Source organism: Choloepus didactylus, chromosome 8, assembly GCF_015220235.1.
Source record: "Choloepus didactylus isolate mChoDid1 chromosome 8, mChoDid1.pri, whole genome shotgun sequence".
NCBI classification, from domain to species: Eukaryota; Metazoa; Chordata; class Mammalia; order Pilosa; family Megalonychidae; genus Choloepus; species Choloepus didactylus.
In genome coordinates this window covers 71,036,460-71,047,414 of record NC_051314.1, presented here as the reverse complement: position 1 = coordinate 71,047,414, position 10,955 = coordinate 71,036,460, and the positions used below count along the sequence as shown (strand labels likewise).

At 36.4% G+C, this 10,955-nt stretch overlaps 1 pseudogene; it reads right to left on the bottom strand.

Moving 5' to 3' along the window:
* Positions 1-4,602: 4,602 nt before the first annotated feature.
* Positions 4,603-5,488, bottom strand: LOC119543490 (annotated as a pseudogene).
* Positions 5,489-10,955: the final 5,467 nt, after the last annotated feature.

Sequence of the window (10,955 nt, the reverse complement as noted above, 5' to 3'; positions counted from 1 at the left end):
AGTCTATACCCAGGCACTCCTGTTTACAAAAGAATAATGATGTCAGGCACTACAGGACTTTTGTTGAAGAGCCTCTGGTCCAAAGCAAAGGACATTTGATAGTCAAACCCAAGGAGGAGGCAGGAAGTGAATGAAGACAAACAAGAGGAAATGATTATTTGATTGTGGATGAAAGACTAGAACACACAAAGCCATACAAATTAACAAACAAAGGCGCCTGCATTCCCTCTAAGCTGTAATTTCCTGAGAACAAAAAGGCATTAACTGGGTACCCTCAAGTCACAATGCCTGCTAATTGCTAGTGAGAAAGTAAGGCTCCTGCTTCTAATCCTAAACCTCCTATATTTCCATGAATACATTTTGTGAATTTGTTCACTCTATTTTCCCTGTGATAAGGCACTTCTGAGGATAGCATATCTGTTTTGTATGCATCTATATTTAAAAATAGACAGCTCTAATCAAAACAAGGAATAAATGCATGAGGAAACTTTTGTACATGTAAAGACTTATTTGCTTTTTAATTTGGCCAATCCTTTAAAATCATGTGCCCATGGAGAAGCTTTTTAAAATAAAAACTTTATGACTAAACACCTGATAAAATGCCAATATATGCTATAACCAGTGCTTGATATTTTGGAAAACAAAGACAAATTATAGGCTTCAGAGGAGTTGAAAAAACTAAATCAGGGAGAGAAATTAAATTTTCATATGGTACCATCCTATGTTTCAGAATCCTGCGCTCAATCAGACTTCAAATCCAAATATGTATTGAGTTTTTCAATGTTATCTGTCCGTTTGAATACCAAAGTTTTTCTCAAAGAACAGAAAGCCCCTTGCCCCTATTTTCAGATTAACTTAAAATTAGATGCTCTTTTCATCAAAATTCAAATCCCCAGATCCATCCTTGGAAAATAATGGAATCCCAACTTGCTTCTCCAGAAGTTGAACAGACTGGAAAAATAGTCAATACTTATTTTTAGCCCCCAATAATACACTTTTCTGTGGTAACTAGGCTTATTGGCATCTGCCTACTAATTGCATTGCATTCTGCTATGTAGCCAGCTTATTAGCATTACCAAATCTTTAACCTGAATGCCTTTCACTCTTGTTGTAACCTTTCTGTTGCCTCTGACTTAGACTACTCAGGTTCTAAGCCACAAAAGCTCAACAAAACAACAATGTGCTATAGACAAAGGCTCTGATGTAAGATTTCAGCTCCTAAATAAGACTGCAACCCTCCCTTTTCACCTGGATCATAAGAGGCCCTGAAACATTAAGTAAATGACTGGGAGAAATCCCAGAGGATATAATCAACATTGTGGATCATGATTGAGCAAATCTCCTACCCAGAATTGGCACCAGTTGGACCACTCAGATTTCATCGAAAATCAAAACTCTCCCGTTTTCCATGCTTTGCTCCAGAAGGCAGTCAGCACTGTGGACAATCACCAAAACCACTATCATCATCACCAGAGAACTGCAAGAACTCCACTGAATGGGCATTCACAACTGTCTGGTTTGATTATGGTTCTGGCTTCTTGACGGAGCACTTGTGCACTGGTCAGAAGCAGCTGTTGTTCATGTTTCCTGAAACTTCTCTGGAGTCTATACTATCACTAAAAATATTCACAACACAAACCAAGAATTTCATCAGATTGCTACTGCTGTCCTCACTAAGGATGATTTGACACCAATGTCCTGGGGATCCTCTCAACTGGATACCTTCAGGCCATAAGCCTTGGTTTTACTCCCTTATTCAGCCTTTAATAATATTCTCTTTGTTATATTTGTAGGCATTCCTTTCATCAAGTGACTGATTACAAAGACCCCTCAATGGCTATCAGTTTGACAACACACTCAACAGACGGTTCAATGGATTTTACAAGAACAATGTCAACAAGAGTCCTAAGGAGATTATTTCTTAAAATATACTTTGCTTGTTCAGGAGGTCTATGCTTATCCCTGAATTTTTCAGTGATGAATGACATCCACTCCTTTTGAACAAAGGGGAAATGACAATGTCAAATTTTATCCAAGTACTATAATCCTGGAAAACAGATATGGCTGAAAATTTTCCTTTGAGCTTCAGGAAATGGCTTATTGCATAGAATGACCCTTCCTTATAAGACTTAGATAAGACTGGTAGACAGCCCTCTTGTTTACCTAGGACAAAGTTAGACACAGAACCTTCAAATTCCTGTTCTTTTCCTCATAAATAATTAGTTGAACTGTTTTCTCTATCAATCAATTTGAACAAAATGCTTACTAACTTCACAAACCTTAGTTGAGCTTCTCTCCTCCCACAGGACACTGAACTTTGGCCCACTTACAGCCTGAGTCAGTTTGGAAGACAGAATAGGCTCTCCTAATGACTCCTCCTGAAAATTAACCCTTCCTGAAAATCAGCTGGCCCAAAAGGAGCCATTCTCTGGTCAACTCTCTGATCCTAGGACTTTCTAACTTTGTTTATTCCTCCCTCCAAAAGAAAAGTCCTTTTCTGCATTTGAGATGCTTGTAGATCTTATAGTTGGGAGTACAGACATACCTCATTTTACTGCGCTTCATTTTATTGTGCTTTGCAGATATTGCAGTTTTTACAAATTGAAGATTTGTGGAAACCTTGCTTTGGGCAAGTTTATTGTCACCATTTTTCCTACAGCACGTGCTCACTTTGTGTCTATCTCATTTTAATTAAGGTATGTTCTTTGTTTTTTTAGACATAATGCTATTGCACACTTAATAGACTACAGTATAATGTAAACATAACTTTTATATGCACTGGAAAACCAGAAAATAAATGTGACTCACTTTATTGCGACATTTGCTTTATTGCAGTGCTCTGGAACCGAACCCGCAATATTTCCAAGGTATGCTTGTATTCTCCATATCGCAACAGTCTTTTAAAATAAAGTCTCTTCACACTTAAATGTGGATTTGTTTTCATTTGACAATTATTAATAGCTGAATTTCATTTTTTTACTCAGATTTCCTTAGTTTCTACTTAGTTTCTTTTTGCTGCTCCCAGATGGGATCCAGGAAACCACATCACAATTAGACTTCATGTCTCTTTAGGCTCATTTTGGCAGTGATGGTTTCTTAGACTTTCCTTGTTTTTGATTACCTTAATGGTTTTGAGTAGTACTAGTCAGGTATTTTGTGGAATGACCCTCATTAGGGATTTGTCTGATATTTTTCTCATGATTAGACAGGGTTTATGGGTTTGGGGGAGGAAGACCACAGAACTAAAATGCCACTCTCATCATATCACATCAAATGTGACATAATGTGACTTATCACTGTTGATGTTAACTTTGATCAACTGGCTGATGTTAACCTTGATCAACTAGTGTTTGTCAAGTTTCTTCACAATGAAGTTATTTTTTCCCATCTTTCTGTACTACATTCTTTGTAAGTAAGTTATTATGCATATTCCACACTTAAGTAGTACCTACATAAATTATTAGGGATTCTTCTGCATTGAAGGTTTGCCTATTTTGCCCCATTTATTTATTAAATCATTTATTTTTATCAGTGTAGACTTTTTTCACACAACATATTTTCTTCAATTACTTTAATATAAAAGACAGCAGTGTTCCATATTTTACATAATATTTTGAAAAAAATTTAAAAACCCTCAAGTGTTTAATGAAAATAACAAATGTACTAAAGAGTAGCAATGGCTACAAAATTAATAATACCACATCAATGCTGATGGCTTTTGTGTTAACAATAATATTTAGAGGACGATAGAGAAAATATAAAGTACAATATGGATATTTTAAAACTACTATTTATTCAGTCCTTTACCTTTTTGCTAGAAAATGTGAATACTAGAAGATATATTCAAGAGGGTTAAAAGATATTCAGCTAAAGTTGTACTTCAAAAATGTTAAACAGCCCTTCACTAATTATATTCTATTTGTAAAATTAGAATAAGCAATGACCCAAAGAGTCTTTCTAGGTAAAATATTTAGCTAAAGAAGAGAATGTTAACATAGAATTAGTAATTGTGACTAGAACAAGAAAATTAGCATAGTCAAGAAAGATATATAACTATTCAACGCTATTTGGTTTGGTTAAAGCAATGCAACTCAGTAAGTCAACAATATTGTGAGAAAAGGAGGTATGATCAGAGTCCTGTTTTTAATTTCTCATACAATAATCCTACTTCAATCAACATATAAAGTAAAAGCACTGAATCCACATTAACATTATAACATGCATCTTAATGATAATACAAATTCCAAACCATTGTGAGTATATATTTTTTTCTTTAAGGCACACAATTAAGAAAACTTTACAAGAGTGTGCACTTTAGAAAGTTATGATTGGTGTATATGGCAGCGATAAAACAGGCACCTCCATTGTAATTTTTTAAAAATAAATAAAAGCACATTAACAAAAATGAAGGTAAGCAGCATGTGAAGCCTTTGACATTCTAAATGCTGGTACCTGAATGGTTTAGCTGGTTAAGCTTTACTAACAGATGAAAAGGAGCCAATTTTTGACTTAATATTTTAGTTCTAGTAGAGACAACAGCTTGTCTGGACTCACAGGCCTGTCCTTCCTGATGGGAATAAACAAGCCGGTCCTTCAAATGTCCTATACTTTGGAAAGCAGACCAGATTCTGAAGCACTCACCTTTTTTCTGAACTTCTTGAATGTTGGATGGTCTTTATCAGCCACCAGCTGTAACAGAACAGCCTCACTTGTAGTAACTATGATCCCAGTTCGAGCAAGACACTCAAGAGCAAACATCCTGTTCATCATGCTTCTCGATGAAGTGGCATCAGTGATGACGTGAACCTCAGTACCTCAACCAACTAGCTCCAGAGCAGTTTGCTGGATGCACACATGCGTTTCTACTTCAAATAATACAACACTCTTGACTCCAGGAATCTCTGCTAATGCTGCTTCTACTTCTGGTAATACCATTGAAAACTTGGTCTTTGGAAGCACCAGTTTTACATGAGTTGAACCAATTTCTTGAACAGTGCCTCCAAGACCTTTAGGGTATTGTTCTGTTACAATAACCAGAATTCCTAAAATCAGGCTCTTTGCAACAATCTTTGTCCCACACTAATAATATCCCCCAAATACCCGATGGCTGGTAAAACTTTCTAGCTTATTAAAGCAGAAAAACACAGTGCTTGAAAGTGTAAGATTTCCCAGGGTAGTGAGCTGAATCTGCAGCAGCAAGAAGTGCACCTCGCAGAGCTCATTCACCGCAAAGCCTTTGGGCAGGTCAATGTACTGGCCCCTTTCCTCCGCAAAGAATTGCCCCACGAACTTGCGGTGCATGTCAATCTGGTCGCCCTACAGGGTGAGGAAACTCTGGATGAGTAGTTCATAGCCGCACGGCCAGGCACCGATGAGGGCCGCACAAAGACTGAGAAGCAGAAGAGTACAGGACTCTGCCCGACAACATTCCCGCGCCCACGTGGCCGCTGTTGGGGAGCACCGGGACAGCGGGCTCCTGCACCGCCATGTTCCCCCGAGCGTCTGCAGTATAGCCTTTTAAACATTTATTTCATTCGTTGCTTGTAATCCAACACTACGTTATTTCTTTGTTGCTCAAATTGTTCCATGCTTGACCACTGGGGGTCTCATACAGCTGTCTCCTATGTCCTTTTGATAAAGCCCTATTGTTTTGCTGAACATTTCCTTACGTTTTGTTACCTCAGGATGCTCCAGGCTCATCTTGTATATTCCGTACTCAGCTCTATTTTAAAACAAGATCTAGGTGCTAGGTGTGTACATAGCTACAGGAGGGTTTTTACTTCTAAGCTCTCTAAACTGACAGAATGAGAAAGAGATACATGTCTGTATACAAATCAACATACATAAACATGTCTATAAATATTTCTGTACATATCCATCTGTATATCTTTTTCTTCTATGGGTGAGGTGTATGCATTCCTCTGGCTTATTTCAAGATTTTCTCTTTGCCTTTGTTTACTTGCAGGTTGAATATGATATGCCTACATGTTTTTGTTTTGTATGTATCTTATTTGGCATTTTCTGAGCCTTCTGGACTTGTTGTTTGGTGTCTGCTACCAACTTAGAAAAGTCTTGTCCATTATTACTTCAATATTACTTCAAATATTTTTTTCTGCTCCATTCTTTCTTCTTCTTATATTCCAATATGTATATGTCACATCTTTTGAAATGGCCCAAAACAGATTTTGTTCTTTTTTCTCTTTTCATTTCAGTTTAGTTTGGGATGTTTCCATTGACAAATGTTAAAGTTTACTGATTCTTTCCTTGACCATAATGAATCTACTGATAAGCCCATTGAAAGCATTCTTAATTTATGCTGAAGTTTCTGATTTCCAGAATTTCCTTTTGATTCTTTCTATTTCTTTACTTATATTACCCACCTATTGTTGCATACGGTCAACTTTTTCTATTATACCCTGTTGGATGTTGAATCATGTCCCTCCAAAAAGACATGTTCAAGTCTTAACCCATGTTCCTGTAGGTGTGAACATATTTTTAAATAAGATTTTTGAAGATGTTATTTTTAGTTAAGGTTATTCATTTGTGAGTAGGAACTTGGAATATCCTTCTTCAATAAGGTCAATTTAAATCAGGGTGGGCTTATTCTGTAACAGTGGAGGTTTTATAAAGAGGAAAAATTCAGAAACAGTCAGTGGAAGCCAGAAATCAGTGAATTCCAGAAGTCAGAAGAAGTCAAGACAAGAGAGATTGCCATGGGATGAAAGACTGCCATCACCAGGATGCTACTGACTCCAGAATAAAGCATGGCCTTGCCAGGATCTCGGTTTTGGACTTCTAGCCTCAAAACTGAGACAATAAATTATTGTTGTTTAAGTCAACCCATTGTATGGTATTTATCATAACACCTCTGACAAAATAAGATAGAGCCCTTAACAGATTAATCATAGTTGTTTTAAATTCCATCTCAGATGACTTCAAGATCTGAGTTGTTTCTAATTCTCGCTCTGATTACTTCTTTGTCTCTTCTGACATATCTCTTAATTTTTTTATTGAAAGCTGCATATGTTGTCTTGAGTAATGAGAACTGAGGCCTTTAGTGTGAGGATTAATGCTAATCTGGCTAGAAGTTGGGTTTTGCTTGCTGTAGCTAAAGGTAGCAGAGGCTGTAGATTCCTCTAGAGCCTTTGTTTTTGTCTCCTCTTGATTTTAGGCTTCCCAAGAACTAGTCTTCAGAAAGAGTGTATCTTCTAGCAGCTTTGCTTTAATCGTATCTCATAAATTCTGATATATATTGTGGTGGGTTTTTTTTGGTGTTTTTAAATTTCTGAAATTTTAGTTTGTATTTCCTCTTTATCTTGAGTAATTTATATCTTTAAAAAGTCTCAATGGCTGTCACTAACTTTTTTTAATATTTATTTTTATTGCACTGTGATAATATATTTTTGTATTATTTCTCCTTATTGGATCATAATGAAGTTTTACCTGGCAAAATATATGGCCAGTATTTATAAATTTTCCATATTCAGATGTGGATATTTTTTTTTTCTTAAGGTGCAATTTGTTATATATGTTTATCGTGATTATGTTGTTTGGTTCTTCTATAGTCTTAGCTATTTTTGTTCACTTGACCTGTGTTGGAATGAGAGTGATTTGTTAACTATAGCACATACACTTTTATTAGCACATCAGGTTCTGTCTTCTAGAGGCGAGTGTGGAGTCTGTGTCTCCTTCTCCCTGTGACATTCCATATTCTTCCAACAACTGCCTTGTTGAAGCTGGCTGTTATCCACTCAACCACCAATTGGCTGGGAGTGTTAGGATTAGTACTGAAACATAATTTAGCCACATATGAGTCCCAACCATGAATAAAACTGATAGAGGACAAGGGAATTCATTATCTGAAAATGATAATTTTCAATATATTTTAAAAGTAAAATGTTGATAATATGCTTGTTAAGAAAGTGTTAAAAACACATTTGGGAGGAGCATCAGGCATAACTGGCAAGGGGCTTAATACTATAATAAGTTAAAATCATGCTTTGGGGATTTCTAAAAATTTATTTAACTATTGTATTAGTTTCTTAATTAAAATTATGCTATATCAATTAAATATTAAAATTTATTCAATTTCTGACTTTATAGTTAGTTTACTCTGTGAAGTCTTCAGATTACATGGTTATGACATTTTGCAGAATAAAATTCATGGAAATATTTACTATAAGTGTATTTCAGTCAGGTTGCAGTCAGAAGAGAGAAACCACAAAGTAATTGACCAAGGAACGTTTACTATAAATAATTATTAACAATAACATGGGATAGGAGTTATGAGGGATTGACTACTAAGATGTAAAGGGAACACTAAAGAATTTGTGAATAGCAGATATAAAGAGTAACCACTACCCCTTGGGCTGAGATAGAGCCCAATGAACAGGACCCCACAGAGATGAGACCTAGATCTTGTAGAGGGTATGGTTGTGGCTTACTGAACAGCAGAGAAGTCACTGTGATGCAGTGCTTATGGAGCTTTCTGGAGATCTGACTTCTAGAACTTCCTGGAACTCCGTCTTTTCAATGCTATGGGCATCTGTTCATGGAATTTTTTCTTACTTCAGGCATACCACTATGGAACTACACAAGAATGGTGCTGGGAGAAGGTGCTATATACTGAGGACTGTATATGATGTCCATATACTTCAAGAACTGGTTCTTAGAGAAGTTTCCTGTGCTGTAAGAACTGGCCACTGGGGAGACACATGCATACTACATGAACCAGAGACTGGAGTAGGTGCCTACATGGTTGGAGCTCAGCATGGAAGAAACTGTCCATGCTGCAAGAGTCAGGTATTGGGGCAGACATTAGCTCTGAGGAGATGGATGCTCAAGAATCTGCACCTGCTGCAGAAACTAGGTGCTAGAAAAGACAGAAAGCACATCAGAACAAGAACACTCTTCCTTCTGCAATGTCCCTTCAGTGCTCTCTACAAAGAAGGCTTAATATTACACCAAATGGAAAGGAACAATATTTAAAGGGATCATCTGTATTTTCTCTGAGCAGACAAATGAGGGTAAATTTGGAGCTGAGAGGCAATAAATTAATAACTGGAATCAAGGACAAATGTCCCTATGTCTTGATGTCACATCTTAAGAAATAAAACAAAGTTATCTAGTTAACTCTTAGCGCCTTTTATTCTATAATTTAATGAATGTAGACTTGCAATTGCAGCATGATGAAACATAGGAGGAGGCACTGAAACTAACAGAAAACATTTCAATCTTTCTCTCTCTTTCTTTTATTATCTATTTCTTCTTTTCTTATTTCTTTTTGTTCCTTTTTTCCCCTCTTACACAATATATGAGCATATTGAACAGCATTCAACTTCATAATCCATTTTCTTTCTGTTTTTGTCTTCCAAGGCAATGATATGATATCCAGGTCTCAGTTTTATGTTTAATCTATGCTGCCAGGATTAAAATGTTATAAGGGATGATTGTTGAAAGACAGTGGATTATGCAGCTCCAGGAATCAGTCCATTCACCAAACCAACTATTGAACTGGCAGGAACTGTCTAAATCAACTATTTCAAAACTTTGGAGGGTAGTGTAACAATGTGAGTATCCAGAGAAGAGCTGGATATAGAGGCTGGTAAATCATGGTAAGTATTGGTGAATTTCACCCTCTGTGCACTGTCTACCATCCTCTCTCCCCCAACTGCATGCCAGGTAGCAGTGGAGATGGCAGCATGGGCTCCTATTGCAGGCTTGCTGGTGCCAGCATAGGCTGTAAAGATCTATTCCTCCAAAGCCCAGGGGAATTTGATCCTATTTGATCATTGCTTTTGATCAGCTACTTCAGATTGCCAAGGGTGGGGGTGGGGTTGGTACTAGTAAAACTAGGTTGCCATTAGTTTAAGATATTCATTTAATTACAAAGGTAATCACTAAGAATGTAACTAAAAATATAGAAAAAAGGAAAGAAAGTAATCAAAATGGTACACTACAAAAAAGCAACTAAATACAAAAAACCCAGCAGTGATGGAGTAATTGAGGAACAAAAACCATACAAGATATACAGAAAACAAACAGCAAAAGGACAGTAGTAAATCCTTCCTTTTCAGTTATTACCTTAAATGTCAGTGAATTAAACTTCCTTAATAAAAGGCAGAAAATGGCTGATTGGATGCAGTGTTTTTGATTTTATATCAAAAGCACAAGCAACAACAAATAGACAAAATGAACTTCATCAAAATTAAAAACTGTAATGCATCAAAGGAAATTATCAAGAAAGTGTAAAGACAACCTACAGAATCAGAGAAAATATTTGGAAACCATGTATCTGTAAAAGGTTTGAGATCCAGGTTATACAAAGAACTCCTACAACTCAACAATGAACAAACAAAAAACCTAATTGAAAATGAGCCAAAGATTTGAATAGACATTACTCCAAAGAAGATATTCAGATGTCCAATAAGCATATGAAAAGTTGTTCAACATCATTATTCATTAAACAAATGCAAGTTTAAACTACAATGAGATTCCACTTCACACCCACTAGAATTATTTTTTAAAAAATGAAAATCACAAGTGTTGGCAAGGATGCAGAGAAGGAGGGACCCTCATACATTATTGGTGAGAATGTAAAATGGTACAGCCTTTGTGTAAAATGCTTTGGTGGTTCCTTAGACAGTTAAACATATAATTACCATATGACCTGGAAATTCCACTCCTAGATACACACCCAAAAGAATTGAAAACAAGGAATCAGACAGATATTTTTACATCAATGTTCATTGCAGGATTATTCACAATCCCCAACAGGTGGATACCCAAGTATCCATCAACACATGACTAGATTTAAAAAATGTGGTATATCCATATAATGGAATAAATATTCAGCCATAAAAAGAAGTGAAGGACTAGTACATGAGGAATGGGGAGCGCTTGCTAAATGAGTGTGAGTTTTGGTTTGAGAAGATGAACATAGTCTGGAAATAGAT